Below are 13,721 nucleotides of genomic sequence, written 5' to 3'. Positions count from 1 at the left end.
GATTTGGGGGTTGACCGGCCACCTCAAGGTGGTCCTCCTGAGATGTGTTATGGCCTGTGAAGAGGTTAAGGATCTCAGGAGGTTTCTCAGGCTTTGTCTGCTTAATGTCTATTCTGAAATCAGGGTTTCCTTATGCAGAAAGGGACAGTAACAACATTTTAGAATATATATTATCCTTTTGTCTAAGGAGTCCAAACAATTCATGCACAGCTCTCCATTAATGCAGTAAAACAGGCCAGACAGATATCTGGCCCTGATGTCTCCTGATTCAGCCCATGGAGGCACAAAAGCACAGAACAGTGCATGATTTGAGGTCTCCTCATAGCTCAAGGTGGGAGGTACGGAACTCAAAGACCTTGACTCTCAACCTTGTTGAGTCTTGGAACACTATACAGTACCTGCTGGCAGGTGACAGCGCCAGCTTTGGGAACTATAGTGCCAGGGTAATTAGGCAAAAGGCAGACACAAGAGGAGCTATTTCTCACCTGGTATGAGAGCAGAGGAAGTGACATAGCCAGGACACAGCCATATCTGAATTCTGCCCTTTGTGGGGGCATCTTCCTGGACTTGTGTATAATTAAAACCATATGCCTGTTGGCAATAGGTTGCCTCACTTCAGCTTGATACAGGCTAGGAGTAAATGCTCGATACCCATTTATATTCTTTAGAGCATCAAAAGTTCACAGAAAGTCTAGAGAGAGCCTTTTAATATCACCATAAGATTCCCTCCACTTCTAGAGTTCTAGGAGTCAACAAATTTCAAACATTTGAGACTATAGCAAGGGATATAAGAGAATTACCAGAATAGGTATTAGGAGAGTTGGATTCTATTTCTATGGGTGAACCGCTTGATTTCTCCATTGGTGAAAGTGTAGCTGTTGATTATATTCCCTTAAGCCACTCTGAGTTCAGGCTTCTATATCTGAATTCAACGATTTTACATGGCTAATCTACTTATTTATTCCCTTCTTCACTTCATCTATTCCTCTGTCCATTCACTCATTCATTCACCCATTATTTATATGTTCAGTGCCTACTGTGTGGTCAGTGAGCAAAATGAGCATGGATCAGTCCCTGTCCTAATGAAATTACAGTCAAGGAAAAGAGGCAGAGAAATAAATATCAAAAGATTTGCATGAGGACACAGAGGATAGAGAGATTTTGTTTATTCAACAAATATAAAGCAAGCCAATAGGATGGACCACAGTATGCAAGGTAGGGAACAGTGGCAGCTGAAGTTGATGAATAGGCAGGAGGCCCTCAGGTGGGCTGGATATGACAGGTTTAAGATAGTGTTTACTAAAAAAAGAAATAAGAATAGTTTTAAGCCTGCTGTAATATAATTAGGTTTGTATCTGCAAAATGTAATTTTGTGATTTGTAAATCATAGAATGTATCATGTATTAGACAAGGACCAATGAAACCAACCAGGGGGTCAGTGTGGAAGTCCGGGCAGGAGATGATTAGAATCAGGACTGGGGTAGAGATGGAGAAACACAAAAGCCCTGGGAAGCATTCAGTAGTTATAATCAAAACAACAAAAGGTCAATTAGTTGCCAAAGTGATGTGGATTCAAAGAAACTCTAGTAATAAGAGTGTTTGAGGGGCTGTGAAATCAGAGCAGACAGACCATGCCTGGTGGCCTATGGTTTAATCTTTACGACTCATTGAATGCTGAAGCAAATAAGAAGATCCTCTTGTCACAACTTCTCTCATGGGACTCTTCCAGGGGAGAGGTGTCCATATGTGACTGACCCTCTTTCCTCCTCCCCAGCATCTCTGTCATGTCCTGAAGCATTCTGGAAGGACACACAGACCATACTTCTCACATCTCCATGAAGCCGGTGTGTACCTATGGTTCAGTAGAAGAAATCAAAAAGCAAAACCCCAAACGACTAAAGGAAAAGAAAAGGCTCTGATGTTAGTACTTCTTGTGTATATGAGAAATCAAGGCAAAGCGGGAAATATGCCTGTAGAGTTCGTGCTTGAGTTTGATCTCTCATGAGCTTTGGTAAAGCACCAGGACAAAATTCTACAACAAAAAATCAAGATACTCTGAGTTACTGCAGACAGTTTCTCCACCTGGCAAAATCAAGACAATCTTAGGGCTTTATCAATGCTTGCCCCACCCCTACTCACTCACTCTCTCTCTCTCTCTCTCTCTCTCTCTCTCTCTCTCTCTCTCTCTCTCTCTCTTTTATGTGGCAGGGTTTAACATTCACATACTCAGTCAGTCTTATACAAGCCTCATGCAATATTAAAATGTTTATGCAACCCTTTCTGTGCTTCAAGCAGCAGCAAATGTTCCTGGTGTGCAAAGAATGAGGAGAATAATGTTCTTACACTTTCCCAGGAGAAAGTTCAACATCAGAGCAAAGCCTGTCTTGCCCTCCATGATTAATCAGAGCAATAAATCAGATCTCATTCTCCTCAGGTGTTTGTAACCCCTCCTTGGGACTCTAAAGCATTAACTGAGTCTTAAACAGAGAGCATCACTTGCTTTCTTTGCCGTAAGGAACAGAGCATTGGACTGGTACTCAGAACGTTCACCTAGACTCCACAGATACTGTATATAATATGAGTATATGCAGTGCTGTTATCAGTCAAATGTTAAAATTAAAACTCTTTTGAGAGGGTACATGAATGGTACAACATTTGGTGTATTGTTGCCCTCAGCTGTTGTATCCTTATTGGAGATGGATTGACATACTTGTTAACCTAAATTCAAGTGCAGGAGACTAACAGAGAAGTCACTCTCAATCTTTTAACAAATGTTCATAGGACATTTGGTGGAGTGAATGCTGCTAGAGATAAAAGAGAAGCTGTGCGACATCAAGCAATAGCTCAAGAACAACACACAATTCAGAGGCACACAGTCTAGACACAGATTTCAAATGCCCTGTCCCAAAATGAGAAAGTAAAAACTGGGGGTAAAGACCTTGAAGACTGTTTTATATCTGAGGCATCAAGGTCCAGTGAGGCTCCCTAGCCTCATTAATAAAGGTTCCTAATTTGTGGTTTACCATCTAATGCAAAATCCTATTAACCTTCAGAAAAGAAAGGGGAAGCCAAACATTTCCAACAAGAAATACACTTGCTTTCTGCAGTTCAATGCAGTGATGTGTGTTCTCTAAATGTACCAGTCTTCTCTGCTTATGAGCTGCTACCAAATGATTAGTTCTTTGCAGAGTTTGTAAGTTAAAGGTACATTCTGGTTATTTTTGCTACTTAGTCCAATCTGTTTATTGAGCTCTATTTACCAAAAGAAGTAACAGGGATGTAGTTAGTATGCTTAAAACCTACACAAGGTGATTTACTATTCCTGTTTAGAAACTGGTTCTAAACCCAAGACTATTTCCCACCACTGGCTTTACATCGGACCTGGAAGGATGGATAGAGATACACAAACTGATGCATCTCTTCTTGGAGAATTCTTGAGCTGAGCCTATAGATTTGGTGTCCCTCTACAGGTCAGAGAGCTGGGTTGGAAACAGTCCAGACGGTTGTTGCTGAGAGTAGAGGGAGAACATCCCTTACTCTCAGTCCTACTGCATACAGCTTGAGATTCTGAACAAGTGTTAGGCTTATGACATGCAATATGTGAAAGGCCAGTTATGGTTTTAAGGACTTCTTTTAGATTCTTTTTAAAAAGCTTTAGTAGTTTATTTGAAAGGGAGAGAGAGAAGGTAGGAAGGAGGGAGGGAGGGGCGTAGAGAGGGAGAAAGAAAAGAAGGGAGAGAAAAGGTGGGGGCTCCCATCTGCTTATTCACTCTCTAAATGCCTGCAGAACGAAGGCTGTGTCAGGCAGGGGCCCAGAACTCCACTGATGTATCTCACATGGGTTACAGAGAACTGCCCATGGCATACATTGGCAGGAAGCTGGACCAGAAATGGAGCAGGGAATCAAATTCAGGAAATTCAACATGGGATGCCAGCATTCCAAGCAGCATCTTATCTTCTACGTTACAACGCCTACCTCATGGAAGATGTTAATAAGACAATTTATACATAAGACAATTTATACATATTTGTATGAATGAGGTAAGTACAATACTAAGATCATTTCCATCTAAGAGGGGAAGTTGGCTATTCATCAGATTCTCAGTGAATAGTAAATAATACTGAGGTTGTTAGAAAAATCTATTACTGGTGTGTAGAAAAATCCCAGGGTACAAGCGCAAGACTGCCCAGATTCTCTGAAGCCTACCTTGGGTCAGTGCACCTATCCTTTAGCCTGGCATGGCCCCAGTCCATGCAATTGTTTCTCCCTCCTGGACTCTGATCTCTCTTTTTAGTAACTACAGTCTCACAATCCATTCTGAGCTGATGGAAGTAAAGGAGCTGTCAGCCTCTGGGTGAAGATTTGAGATTTCCATTATGTTCATGCCACAATTTGCTGTCTCTCCCAAGGTTTTGTGCTCCAATCTGGGCATCTTTCATCACTCCATTGGCAAACTGAAGTGGCACAAAGCCACTGGCTGTTGAAAGGTTTAACGTTGACTTGGCTCCAGCTTGCTGAAGACAGAGTATTTACGTGGCCTATCACCCCCTCTATTCAATGTGAAGTGGTTGTTTTAGTGAGGTTCTTGGCTGTAAATACCCTTAGGAAAACTTACTTTCAATCATTCCTTTCAACTTCCTGAACAAATACTTGCTTTGTCCTTCACAAAGACATCAACAGCAAGGAGTTCTCTGCCTTTGCAACTGAATTAATCATCACAGGGGGAAAATATGCCCCATCTTCAAAAACTAGGGTTGTTGCTAATGCAGCCTAAGGGAAAAATCACTAGTCAAACCCCAGGACCTGGGCATAGCACAATAATCCCTACTGATAGTCATTACCTTCCCAGCCTTAAGATGTAAGAAGACCTCATGGAGGAAAGGGATCTGGGGATTTCAAATGAGATATCTAGTTGGAGAAATCCTATTAGTTAAAGGTCTTCTTCAGGGTGATGCAGTGCCCCATAGAATCAGCATCATTGGGAAGCTTGATAGAAATACAGAGTCTCTGGTCTCAAACACTGCATTTTAACTTGATCTCTAGGAGATGCCTATGTGCTCATATACTAAACTTAAACAAGTACATTTTGGGTCTTTCTCTTAAGCCCTTAAGCATGATGACTTCACTGCAGCATGAACCCCTAGTTCTGGATCAACTTCTCTCCTATTGTTACTCTTTGTCCTGTGCCTCATCTACCCCAGCATTGGTGACTGCAGTCAGTCTAGATTTTGGCTTATAACCCTATCCCTGCTCTAATTCACAGCTTTTATAACGTTAAGTCCTCCATATGCAATGCCTTCTCAAGGTTCTGCACCTAACAGCCTTGGGACTTGATGAAAATCACTTAACCTGTCTAGGCTATAGTTTCCCCAGATGCTAAATGGCAATATACGCATGTGTCACTCTCTATGGGACACACATGCCAGGAGGACAAATGAGGTCATTCATATTTAATAGCACTCATTATTATACAGTGAGTGCAAGGCATTATTTGCGAGCATCTGTCTGGGTTAATGGCTGCTATCTCTTGAATAGGCTAACCATTTTCATTACGTCCATAACTCTGAGAATGTTAGAAAAGTTGGAGTGCCACAATGCTCTCCAACTGGGTAAGGGCTTATCATTCAAAGGTCTCAGCTTACTTAACAAGCTTTGGGAAGGAGAGGAATCTTGATTAAAAGGAAGTCTTCACTATGAGACAGAGAGGCAATTCCCCTCTCTGTATTGTTATTACCAATGAAAATTGTCAAGCAAGGAATAGTAATGCAGGACATCATAGAGAACATGGATTGGAATTCAGGATGCTCAGACACCAATTCCACAGGGCCCTGGTATAGTTACATGAAAGGTGGAAGTAGGGGACCCAGAAGCAGATATATGGAGCAAGTAGCAGAAGTTTCAGAAAGCTGGGAGTGGAAATTCCATCACTCTTGTCCCTGTCTACCAGATCTTGTGAGCAGGAAGATGCCCAAGAAACAGATAAGAGACCAATGTGGCAAAACCAAGGTACTGAGGTGAAGGAAAAAGGAAAAAGCAGATGTCTCAACAGCGTAAGCCAAGAATCAATGATCAGGAAGCCCAAACTGGATTATCTTTGGCTGTGGGGGTAAATGGTGAGAGATGTGTAATGCATGTAAGAGTGAGGTCATGTGCACACTAGACCCTACACAGACACTAGTTTCCTAGCACAGTTACTTACAGCCAATAGGAAGGGCACAGTCCTTTTTCTATCACATGGCACAAGCCATAGACCATTGTGCATATGTACTTACTGTGTTCAATCTTATTTACCCATAAACTTATTTACCCATCCAGATAATTACTAGACACTTGCTGCCCATCCTTATGTTATCAAAGTGTAGTGGACATGGGTCAAGAAAGGACATAAAGAACTATCACGGGCCTGGCGCTATGGCCTAATGGCTAAAGTCCTCGCCTTGAACGTACCGGGATCCCATATGGGCGCTGGTTCTAATCCCGGTGGCCCTACTTCCCATCCAGCTCCCTGCTTGTGGCCTGGGAAAGCAGTCGAGGATGGACCAAAGCATTGGGACCCTGCACCCGTGTGGGAGACCTGGAAAAGGTTCCTGGTTCCCGACTATGGATCGGCGCAGCACCGGCCGTTGCACTCACTTGGGGAGTGAATCATCGGATGGAAGATCTTTCTCCCTGTCTCTCCTCCTCTCTGAATATCTAACTTTGTAATAAAAATAAACAAATCTTAAAAAAAAAAAGAATTATCACTTCCCTAGAAGAGCATGTAAAGGAAACTGATGTAGTTAGGAGGTCAGATGAACCTGCTTTTCTGGGAGAGCAGCAACTGAGTTGAGCTCTGAAGGAAGTACGGGACTTGACCTGGCAAAGCCAGATGGGAAGAAATGTGTTCAACGGAGGCAGGAGCATGGCAGAAAAAAGAGCCAATATGGATCGGGTGCAGTCCAGAGAACCCTTTGAGGAAGGGAAACAGACTCATGATTCAGAAGACAGAAAGATTTTCAGGGACAAGAACCTTGGATTCTGTCCACTTAGAAGTTCTCATGCCCAAGAGATCAAGATCAGCCACCTGTTCTCTGTCAGAATCTTTGTAGGTACCTGACTACAATAATAACGAAGAGGCAGCTGCATCCTACATCTTTACATGTATATCTTCTTCCATCATCCCTCATAGCACCTCTATGAAAACCAACTCCACATCAATAATGTAGCAGCCTTGAGGCTTTGCCCTGAATCTGAAAGAGATTAGGCAAAAACAAAAACCTGGATGTCTTAACGTTATTGTGTCAGTGTGCACATAATGGTTTCCCATGTACTACAGTGAGAATTTTCACTGGTGGAGTTGATGAAGACAGAGTCATTGACTTTCTATGTTATTAGCTTTCTGAATAAGACTGAGATATGATTAAACATAATCAAGGAATCCCAGTAGCAAGGAGCATTCAGTATACAGGATAACAGTTGCATTATTAGCAGTTACTAATATGCTAAGCATCACGTAAGTGCTTCATATGCATTGTTTCATTCAGTCTTCACAGCAATGCTGTGCATTCTAGACATTTTATCCCCAGTTTTAAAAATGAGAAAGACAGAAACTAAAAGACACAGAAAAGGACATAGAAACCAAGTGATGAATTCAGGATTGGATCCCAGGTCTAGTTTGTACCTCCTTGAACGCTTCTCAGTCACACATATCTCCTTTGCTGAAAAATTACAAACACAACTCACAACCTCCAGCTGTAGGAAGTTTTGATGTCATTGTCCTTGGAAGCTTAATTATGTAGTTTCTGGAAATTCATTATAGATTTGTGTCATTAGCAATGTCAACTGCATGTCTAGCCTTCATTTTCTCAAGCCAGGAAGCATGGTTTAATCCAGCAAAGTCAATAGGACGCATGGTCATGCAGATAAGATGGGAAAAATTATGCAAAAGCATTGCATAAACTACAAAGGGCCATACAAATATTACAGATATGTCTTAGCCAACTGTTCATGACTGTAATTAAAATATCTGAGAAGAGTTTCTTTGGAAGGAAAAAGGTTTATATCTGTCTGTAGTTTTAGAGGTTTATAGGACAAGATTGGGCAATCTAATCTGGCATCTGATGAGAGTATAACAAATCATGAATTGATCACAGCCCTACATTGGCAATCCCAATCCAATCACTTGGCAAAGGCCTCCCACTATAGAAATAACTGAATTAAGGCTCCACCATTCATTAATGTATGAACTATTAAGTGAGACTTTGGTATTTAGATCTATGCATTTGTGAAGCCAAATCTCATTTAAGCCACAATCATGTGTTACTAAAACTAAAACATAAATTAGGAGTGTGAGACAACAAAATGCAAGCAAATTTAGGTAATGTGCCCAGAAAGGTCACATGTCTGGTAAGGTCAAGGATCTTTGACTTCACAGCCAAAGTTTCTTGGGGATAAATAGGGGAATCAAGGAAGAAGACTTCCTTCTACCCAGAAGTTCCAAACACACGGTATATTTATTGTTTACATGACACTCGCCCAATCAATGAAAAAGTGAAATATTCAGCAGAGTTACCTTGGCTTTAAGGGCTTAACACAATGACACATAGGCAATCTTGTCAATTTTCTCAACCTATTTGACAGGCTATTTTGGTAAATGGGTTGACAGAGCTAGAGGCAGAAAATGCTAGAGGAAGGATCAACTCTCAACAATTATGGCAATCCTAGCAAGAAGAAACTAGACAGTGTGGGAGGAGATGGTAAAGATTTTCTGAAGCTCAAAGTGAACTTGGCTTAGACATAAGCTATCATGTCAATATTATAGACACTCCATCCGGTTAAAAATCAAGATGAACTGAGATTAAATAGTTTATATAGGAAAGTCAACAAATAACAGGCATTTGAGTATGGGGAAGAGAGATTATGAGAAAAGGAAAGGTATGAGTTTATATTCCTTAATTTCCTGCAGCTTATCTAGAAATCTTTCCATATTGCCGATAGCAAAAATGCATACAGACCAGTTTCCTGGTCTGTCTTCATCACTAATGTTACTGTCAGTGCAGCAAAGGAGGCATATGACTTCACTTGATGGCAGACAAAATTCCAATTGCTTTACCTTTCAAAGGAGCACAAAGGCAGTGTAACTCATTCAGCTCTCTTGGTAAAGAAAACTGCCCCATTAGACAAGCTCCCCAAAGCCTTGAGATCTAAGCCAAATAAAGACTAACCATCACTCAGGCTGGGGTGGTGAACGGGTAAATCAAGTGGTGACAAGGAAATAGCAAATTCTGACCCACGTATTTTTCTGTAACAAAAAGGTTTGAGTACCCTGCTGGCTGCTAGCAAATAATAAATAACAAGAATTAAAGGCAAATTTTAAAGCTTTCTTTTGCAGTAAGATGATTCAGTCGTTGTGAAAGCAGAAGAAAAGGGAAAGGCTTTGGGGGTAAAATTTAGTGACAAAACTATAGAGCTTATATTTACAAGACCATGACATAGGAATCTTTTACCTAAGATTGCCCCAGCCACCAGCATTTCTATTCTCAAATGACTTGACAGTACCTTTCTTCCATTCCACACTCACAGGAGAAAAGCAGTCATAGGTTTTCCCCTTGCACAGGACTGACAATGGAGGTACAAAGATGTTTCTTACTCCCTGTGCTTACAGTAATGGATCATGCTTGCTTCATGTCAAATCCTTTGGTATGGTCTCTGCTGATTCTACATGCAGCAATATCCTTTCCAAAAGTCTGGAGATGTGTAGACATTTAAAAAAAAACCTCAAAAGCTCAGCCTACCTCTCTTCCCTTGTTGAGCTGGCACAATTAATAGGGCAAAACCCATGCACTTGAGTTCCACGACAAGACCAGCCTGCAACCTGCCATCTGAGGGCGTTTTGCCAGAGATTACACCTCCACTTAGCTTCTTTCCTTCCCCATTATGCTGCTGGCAACTGCTTCAGCAGTCTCCCCTGGGAGCACTTCTTTAGTAAGTCATCTGCTCACTAATCTACAGCTCAGGTCTGCCTCTAGGAACTAACCTGAGCCAATCAACATTTATCAAGATTATCCATATCATTCAGGATAGATTATTTCCATGTAAAAAGCATGAAAGTCCTACAATCACCATGGATAGTTCTTGTTCATACTATCTGTCCAAAGTTGGGAAAGCGGTCTCTGCTCACCTAGATCACTGAGAGACCCTGGCTGACAGGGTTGCCATCTAAACCAGCACCCACATGGGATCCCAGAGAGTGTGTTAGGCGAGGATTTTAGCCACTGGGCTACTGCACTGGGCCCTCATACCAACTTTCTCCATAGTATCTAATAAGCAGAAATAACTCAGATATCCATCATCAATTCACAAACCTATAGAATAATGATGCAATAGTACACAAACTGCTGATACACATGAAAACATACATAATTCCTTAAGATACTATAGAAGTGTGGCCTGGCACAGAAGCTAAAGTTCTCGCCTTGAATGTGCTGAGATCCCATATGGGCACCGGTTCCAATCCTGGCAACCCTGCTTCCCATCCTGCTCCCTGCTGGTGGCCTGGGAAAGCAGTAGAGGATGGCCTAAAACCTTGGGACCCTGCACCTGCATGGGAGACCCGGAAGAGACTCCAGGCTTCTGGCTTAGGATTGGCTCAGCTCCGGCCATTGCAGCCACTTGAGAAATGAATCAATGGATGCAAGATCTTCCTCTTTGTTTCTCATCCTCTCCGTATATTTAACTTTGCAATAAGAATAAATAAATCTTTAAAAAGATACTATAGAAGTGAAAGAAGTAAAAAATAACATATTCTGCACCATTTTGCTATCTGAGGTTTTAAAACAGGCAAAAGAAATCTAGAGGGAACAAAAGAGTAGAGACTTTCGGTAGAAGATGCTAATGGCAAGGGGCACATGGGACCTTTCTGCAGTGATGAAAATACGAAGTATATCAAGATGGGAACGAAGTTTGTGTGGACACATGAAATTGTCAAAGGTCATCCACCATAAGTAAGATACGGGGTTTTTCAGAGTTACTGTTTTTCAATAATAAATCCTTATTCAAAAAACATTTTGCTATGGTTTAATCTTCAAATTCAAGAGGGTGGTGTAGATGCTTTTGAGAAGTAGTAAAAATTACATGAAGTCATGAGACAGGGTTTCTCCTGATGGCACTGGTGGCTTTATAGGAAGAGAGAGCTGGAATACTTGTGTTGCCTTGTCATGTGACAGCCTCTGCCACACTAGGATGCAGCAAGAAGCCCCTGACTAGATGCCAGAAAGATGCCAGCAGCATGCTCTGGGACATCTTGGCCTTCAGACCTATGAGTCAAACACATTCTTATTCTTCATAAATTGCTGCATCTCAGACACTTTGTTATAGCAACAGAAAATGGATTAAAGCATTTCATGTGCAATGTGTTTTAAGGGCACCCTAGCATCTCTTTTACCACCCTCAAATTGCTCCCTATATATCTGCTAATGCCCAAATATTCCACCTAAATCTTTGTATTTGACTTATTCTAAAATTTGGTGCTAGGTAAACTGTAAAGGGCTCTTAAATGAGGTCGCATTGAACACACTTGCATTGAGACTAGTGTAGTAGCTCAACAAACTAATCCTGCACCTGCAGTGCCGACATCCTATATGGACACAGGTTCTAGTCCAGGCTGTTCCACTTCCAATCCACCTCCCTTCTTATGGCTTGGAAAGGAAGTGGAGGATGGCTCATGTCTTGAATTCCCGCACTCCTGTGAGAGACCCAGGAAAAAAACTCTCCCATCATAGTGTACATTTTCTAAGAATGAGTTTTGCAGAGGTAGCTGGGTCAATACCAGAGGGGTCACAGGAGGCAATTTCTATTATATGTTCTAATTTCAACAAGCAAAGATGACTTTAAAATAAATGGAATTCTTGGAAATTCTTGGAACCTTGGAAAACTGGGTAGGGTGGGGTGGGGTGGGAGGCCTCAATGCCATGAAAAACTGGTAGAAGGATGACTAGCTGAGAATTCCAGAAAACAAATTTCATCATCTTAAAGATTTCACATAACTGCCTTCCAATTCAGACCAGCAAAGCATTAGGATAATTGAGGCAATTTCCTACAGAGAGAGACATGGCAAGATAACTTTATGGAAATTCTGAAGTCAGTATGAATACATTAGTAGATCACAGCATGAGCTTTTTGTGGCAAAATGGTTGGCAATTCCCAGCATTCACTGCACCCTCTCCTGCTTCATACCTTTGCTTATATTCCTCATCTTCACGTTCCTCTGGAATGACCTTTTTCCCTGTCTCAGCCAATGGAAAATCTTGTACCTCCTCGGGGGCTCCCAGGGCCATTTTCCCCATAGCATTTTTTCAGTACTCACTCCTCTGAACCTCCATGGTTTTGGGAGCTCCCCTGTGATGGGCAGTGTGTCCTTCCACAGTCGTGCTGACACCAGTAACTGTGACTCCCTGCATGCAGATCACAGGGCCAAGCACTACAACTCTCCAGGGTACCTACTTGTCACAGTTACTGTAAACGCAGACAGAACTAACCCAGGGAAGAGTAAACTATGGTTTAGAAAAGTAACATCATTTATTCAAGACTAAGGTAGTCCCCTTAACAGATCTGGGATGAAATCCCAAGGCTGTTTCACTCCACGACTGTCTTTCTACTACTGTTTATTTTGGTTTACTTTCAAATGCTTGAAAGGCAGAGCAAGAATGAGTGAGAGAAAGAGATGGCCAAAGTCATGAACCTGAAATTGCATTCTGGCCTCCCAACTGGGTGGGCACTCCAGTCATCTTCTGCCATCTCCAAGGATGTTTAGTAGGAAGGTGGATTGGAAGCAAGATAGCAGGGACTCAAACCAGCACTCCAATAGGAAGCTTAACCTGGTGTGACACAACACTTGCACCCATGATTTTTATTCCTAACCACTCTCTCATATTGCCTTCTTGAACCTTTATATACTAATTGTAACATGATGAGGAAAAGTACTGTGTCACATACATGACTTATTTACCTAAAACAAAAATTTATCTTTTAAATCATATGCTATGTGCATATGTATCCTTCTTAATTATGTAAGCATCATCAAAAATAAAAATGTAAGAAAATAAAATAAATCATATGCTATGGAGAGGCAGAGTATTCACTATTCCAACAAGGAGGTAAAGTGTCTTACACATCATTTCTTACCCTCAACACGGAACATTGTATCTGGAGAACAGGTACATGCATGTATTTTTTGCTTGAAGGATAGACAAACATTCCCACTGCAGGACCCCATGTCTTCCCCCAGTTCCAAAATTTCATTTCCTACAACTTCAAACAAGTGAAATGAAAGAAAAAAATGTATAAATGAGTTAATAAAGACAACGCTTATTTCCTGTTTCCGCATTGTCTCAACATTGGCTACAGATCATCTCAGCCTGCTTAATCTCTTGAATTCCCTTCTGTTGTATGTCTGGGGGTTCACATCCCTTCCTTCTGTGCCTCAGAAATCTTTTTTTTTTTTTTTTTTTGCTAAAATGTTACAAAGAAACACTAGGGCTATAATATGGTTTACATGGGAACTTACATTCAGCCATAAAAGAATTCAAGGCCTTCAGACATGCTATGTCACTAAAACCGGGGCCATTAAGTTGTTGTATCTGTAACAGCTGAACACTGACAGGGACTCCTACTGGATGTAAAGCACTTCTATTGCATTATCTTATCTGACCTCTACACTTGGGAGTGGGTAAGGCAATTTGGA

General features: G+C 41.5%; 1 protein-coding gene across 1 annotated transcript in view; it reads right to left on the bottom strand.

Moving 5' to 3' along the window:
* ALK (ALK receptor tyrosine kinase) overlaps positions 1 to 13,721 on the bottom strand; it is an 878,396-nt gene that overhangs the window by 588,550 nt on the left and 276,125 nt on the right. The window lies entirely within an intron of this gene.

This window comes from Ochotona princeps, chromosome 8 (assembly GCF_030435755.1).
Source record: "Ochotona princeps isolate mOchPri1 chromosome 8, mOchPri1.hap1, whole genome shotgun sequence".
Lineage (NCBI taxonomy): Eukaryota > Metazoa > Chordata > Mammalia > Lagomorpha > Ochotonidae > Ochotona > Ochotona princeps.
Note: the sequence above shows the minus strand (reverse complement) of the source record. Positions and strands in the feature narration are given on the sequence as shown.